The following is a 6,000-nucleotide window of genomic DNA, read 5'->3' as shown; positions in this document are numbered from 1 at the left end:
GCCCACCTTTATGTTTCAAAAACCAAACCAAAACAAAACAAAACCCCAAAAACAACCAACCAAACAAAAAAAACTGGATGGCCACAGCTAGCACAGCATTCTAGCTCTTCTTAAAAGTTCATCTGGTGGTGGCATTTCTGCCACCATAGCTGGCACTCAAAAGTGAGAACTATTATATGTGTGCAGTAATGCTTTCAGATCACAGGCTGCATCTTCCAGAGAGAACTCCACGCATCTGAGCCTCCTTCACTTCTGTTTTTATTTGTCTCATTTTTTAAATGAATATATATTTTTAAATGTAACAGATTCATGTTCCAGAACCAGCAAGTGCTCCAGATTGACAAGCCCATAGGCCCCTATGTTTATTAATATGGATTATCCGTTAAAGCCCCAGAATTGTTGTGTTGAACTTTGAATTAGTTCTCACAATACGATATTCTAAGTCATGCTTGCTCTTGGGAACATGCCTGTAAACTCTTCTGTAGGGGAGGTCTGCAGGCTTTTTATTATATCCCAACTTTTAATTGTATCTTAAAAAGACCTTTGCATTCTTTTCTTCCCATTCCTCCTTGCCCCCTTTGCCCTTTCAGGAAGTGTCTATTTCCTCAACTGTGAAGTATGTACAATTTAGAGTTTGTTTCATTTCTTATATTCTCTCCCTCTTGGTTTGTAGCATTATTTCTGCTAGTTGGGAGAAGTGATCATTTTTAGAGAATTTAAATGCTTTTTATAGGTTCTTCATTTTTCCTGTCAGTGGGACACATATCTTTGAGTTGCTGTGGAACCAAGAAACTTTCCTTTTCCTTTCTCTTCCTTTGCCCATTCTGCCTATTCCTTTCAGCCTTTCCTTAGCCCCTGTACACCCCCCATCTCCCAATTTGGCTAATTTGTAAGCTCTGAAACTTGTCTGTGAAGTTTCCTTGATACAACATATAAATTGCATCTATGTAGCTGCCACAATTTGCATTGCCAGGAAACAGACCTCCAGGTAACCTTCATGCCTCTGAATGTTCATTCACCCATCAGGATCAGACACATTTTTCCATGAACTTAGTATACTTATTTGCAGTTCCATTTCTGGCTAGAGATTCATGCTGCCTTTTATTACATTGGCATTAGTTTCACCTTCTTTTGCCATTGGAAAGTACCCTTATAAACCAGCAATGTCATTTATGAGGGAACAAATTCCCAAGTCTCTGTCATTTGCTTGGTTCTGTCTTTATGATCTTCACCCTCGTACCTTGTAAGAAGCTATAATTACTCTAGCCAGGAAGCTAGGCACTGAAGTCGGGAGCATAGCATCAGACTCACTGTTTATCATGATCATGGAGAAGGCAGATGAATTTTTAAAAAGCTGCAATGACTCCTTCAGACCAGCCACTCAGCAGATAATCTTGAAAGACCCTGGGCTCATTACTGACTTCCAAAATGTCAGCGCTGAGACTCCCCCCCAGGTGGCCAGTTGACTATTACCACCAGTGTTTCCCACAGCTTTACACTGTCCTAGAGTGACAACTACCTCAATTGGCAGCAAATGTACATAGAGTAGAAAGTGAAAAAGCAGTATTTGGGCAGCTGCTGTGGGTTAAAGTTGCAGGGCAAAGGAATTTTATATCAGGAAACCTTTATGCCTTTGTAAATTAAGTACATGGTAAAATTTTATTTCTGTGTGAAGAACTGTTAAGACCTCTGGGATATATTCTTTTTTGCTCTATTTATAGAGATCAAGATCTAGCATATTTGAGCATAAGTTAATTTGAAAAAAATAGTTCATCAGTACAAGTGGTCTCAGGATTACCTGGAGACTTTGGTGCCTTCCCTCAAATAGCTCCTTAAGGAGGTGGTAGCTTGCCTCCAGGGTAACTTTTCCTGACTCTTTATTTCAGTGAGAAAGCACTGTGAAGCAGGGAAAGAGTCTCCTCTTTTTCTGTTTAGTTAAACTCCTGTGAAATATAGTTTCCATCTCCTGACCAGTTTTTTCACCGTGTTTGAATTTGGGGTAAGCTCAAACTCAGTTTATTACTCCATGTCTGGTCGTCGGAGAACTGAGCTGTAGGCAGTGGAGGTGACAGCAGATCCCACAGCATGAGAGCTGCTCTCAGACAGTGAAGGACGGTGCCCGGTGCCTTTGGCGTACTGTGTGTCCTTGCCCTGCCTGCCTATATGGCTCTGCCCCAGATGCTTCAGAGCCTCTGTGTGCCTGCAGATTGTTTGACTCCATAAACCTTCTCCAGGAACTTCTGTTGTCTCTCTCTTGGCCACTTAGTCTGCTGGCTCAGTCACTACTTGAAGCCCCCATTTAATTTTCTCTGGCAGTTACAGCTCTTGCAATTCAGCATAGTCTCATCTCTCAGACTGATCTCATCAAGAAGGATTGAAGGGATAACCATGGAGTGAGCTGGACATTGGAGCCACGTCTGCTGCCGCGTCAGCGTTTTGCTTGCAAATATCAAGCTGTAAATTGGCCCTCTTTAGGGCCAGGGTCTCTTTAGCATCGGAAATCTATCGCCTCTAATTGGTCTGACCAAGTTATGTAGAGCATGACTGCCATTAATGGGAATATGAAAGCCAGCTGGCCTAAAACATTTCCCCTTCACTTTCCCTCTCAGATTGCTTTCTCGAGACCAATGGAACCAGTCACCAAAAATGAGGACAGTTTGCTAAACTTATAAGAAGACTTGGATGTCTTCTAATAAGAAAGTCCTATCAGCCACTTCATCCCACCAAAACTAGTTTATTTCCTTTTTTTTTTAATTAAAAAAAATATTTCTGTCAGCGCAGAGCCTGTTGTGGGGCTCGAACTCACGAACCACGAGATCATGACCTGAGCCAAAACCAAGAGTCAGACGCTTAACCGACTGAGCCACCCAGGTGCCCCAAAGCTAGTTTATTTCTCCCCCCAAATTCATGACTTTTTGTCTGTTACAAAGGGGATTTTGCTGATCATAGTGTTCGGGCCCCAGTGTTCTCTTTTGTGCTGTTACATCCCATTCAAAACCTAGCCCTCTCCTTACTGATGGTGTTCCCTTCAATCCAATTCCCACCTGGCACTTATGTTAGAGAGTTGATGAATGAAAGGGCCCAAATAGGCCAGATAGTCCTCCCTGGCTCTGACATCCATAAAAAGCTTGGGAATGGATTATGCAATTGCCCTCAATCTTTTTGTTCCAGAAAAAAAGACGGGCTCAGATGGATGCCTGCGTAAAAATGGTTCTTAGCTGTGTACTCATAACTTTTCTCTGAATTGAGTAGTGAAAGTTGAAGTAGGAGGAAAGGAAATTAAATGTCCTTCTAGTATTCCTTTGGACTCAGGTCTGACATATGAGATAATAACTTATATTGAAATGCCAAGAACTTTATCTTAACCAAGGAGAGGGCAGTTTGACAGATTTATTATGCCTTCATGTTACATAGGCACTGAAACTAAGTAATAAACACATAAAATAGCCATTTGCACAAGACAAAGGCACCTAAAACCTTTTATGTTTTGATGTAGCAGAAATTGATTATAATTTTTAGAGAAACCTATGCAATTATGGTGATCCAGTGGTGTCTCTTGGTAACTTAGCTTATGGTTTCAGTTGCTGTGGAGTTGGATTCTAGATGGTCACTACCTTGAAAAGGGTGTTTGGTGCCTTATGTGTTGGGAGCCAGAGCCTGCCGGAAATAAAAGTAGATTCATGTCAACATCAACACACACCTTTAGTGGGGGTGGGAATGGCACACAGCCTCCCCCAAATTGGGGACTTGGGCTCCCACATCCCTGCCCATGTGTGTCATCTTCCTCTTTACACTCTTGACAGTAACTTGAAAATGGTGAAATCATCTTTTCTGAACTTTCCTATAGTATGGGCGACATTCTTATCATGTTAACATAATAGATAGCTCATAATGTGAGTGTTAGAACTGTTATAGCCTGCAGTTGCCTCAGTTTCCCATGTTTCTAGAATTGATGGTGAAATAGCAGGGGTAAGGAATTACTCGGTAAGTTTTAGCCTGTGGGTAATGCCTTAGTGTTATTTAAAAGATTTGTCATTTATATTTAAAATAAATGTTCACGAATGTTTGAAAGGAACAAAACGATCAGGGATGGCTCTTTGCCATGGGTCTCATTTTCCCTCTTTTCTGTAAGAAAAAATAACAGTGTCTTATTATATATTTTTTCATTTTTATTGTACAAGTTTGTAAGTAATCCAAATTTTAATAAAGTTTTATAGACTATAGTGGTTTCTCTTAATGAACATGTACTTTTCTTATTTGGATCTTTTGAAACAATTAGCTTCTAAGTTCCATCTTTCTGATGAAGTGGTGGTGATGCCATCTATTTCCTTTCTTTCTTCACCACCACTGCCCAACCTGGGTCTGTCTTGGTCTATTTCCATCCTGGGACTGGGTGATTTGCCAGAATGCCAGATCTCTAAGGGGTATTCTTGCAGGAGGCACAGGTTGTACTACCATGCTGTCTCACAGAAAAAAAAAAAAAAAAGTATAGGTTACTCCTAGTCCTTGTACTTTAGTTCTTTATTTTTAATGGCATAAAATATCTCTTGTTTCTCCACTGAGGTGAGGGGAAGACCTGTGCATCCAGCTGTGGGTATCTGCCAAGAGCTTTGTGTAGGGCGAGAGAGGGAGCAGGGCTGTAGTGCGTATCAGGGGCCATGGAATAAAAACTTCAGTTATGTCTAGGCCCAGCTTCAGTAGGAGAAGGCTGGTACCTTCCACCTTCTTTTATGTTTTAGCTACTTTCTTTGCTCTGTGGATCCGTTATAGCATTTGCATTAATTCTGTGCCTGTGTCCTCTCTTCTCAGTTATTTAGACTACATGGAAATCTACTGTCCATTTTTCAGACCAGTCATTGAGAGAGGAAGAATCGGGATGTAGACCATATGTAAATTTATGTAGATTAATGCACACTAATGGCGTCTTTTCTCCTCTCCCCCATCTTTTTTTAAATTTATTTATTTATTTTGAGAGAACACGCACGAGTGGGAAGCGGCAGAGAGAGAGGAAGAGAGAATCCCAAGCAGGCTCCACACTGTTAGCATAGAGCCTGACGCAGGGCTCCATCTCACAAACCATGAGATCATGACCAGAGCCAAGGTCAATAGTCGGAGGCTTAATGGACTGAACGACCCAGGTGCCCCTCTCCTGTCCCTTCTATAACTATACTAGGTAAATAAGAGACACTGAATTAATAAAAACTTAAGGCATAAGTGCTAGATGTGCAACATTGTAGGGTTTTAATGAGGACAAAAAGAGATAAAGTGTGGGGCGCCGGGCTGGCTCAGAAGAACATGTAGCTCTTGATCTCGGGGTCATGAGTTTGAACCCCACATTGGGTGTGGAGATTACTTAAATAAAACTTAAAAAAGGTAAAGTGTGTAAAGGCGTTCTTCTCAAACTTGAACATGCTTAGGAATCACCTAGGAAGCTTGTTAAAATGTAGACTTCTGATTCAGTAAGTCTGGGTTGAGGCCCAAGATTCTGCATTTCTGATAAACTCCCACATGATTCCGATGTGGGGTGTGGACCTCACTTTGAATAGCAAAGATGTGAAACACTTAGCTTGCTTGCCTGGTACATAGTGAGTACTTGATCAATATTGTTACTAATTAACAGCAAATAATTTATGAGAGTCAAGAAGACCCTCTATCACCAAGCATCTTCACCAAATCTGAAAACTTCTTCATTTTTATTGTGTGGCATTTTTAAAAAAGGAATATCCTTGGGAGGACTTCTGCATGTGAATTAGTTTAATCAGATTACTGCCTTCCCAACTATGTTAAAAATCAACACTAAAGGATCTAGAATTGTTTGTTTGTTTGTTTATTTTGAGAGAGCAAGAGAGAATGAGAATCCCAAGCAGGCTTCACACTGCCAGCAAGAAGCCCAATGTAGGACTTGAACTCATGAACCATGAGATAATGACTTAAGGTGAGATCAAGAGTCAGACGCATGTTTAACCAACTGAGCCACCCAGGCCCCCCTAGAATTGTTTC

Source organism: Lynx canadensis, chromosome B4, assembly GCF_007474595.2.
Source record: "Lynx canadensis isolate LIC74 chromosome B4, mLynCan4.pri.v2, whole genome shotgun sequence".
In the NCBI taxonomy this organism is placed as follows: Eukaryota; Metazoa; Chordata; class Mammalia; order Carnivora; family Felidae; genus Lynx; species Lynx canadensis.
The sequence above is the reverse complement of the archived record's forward strand: the minus strand, read 5'-3'. Positions refer to the sequence as shown.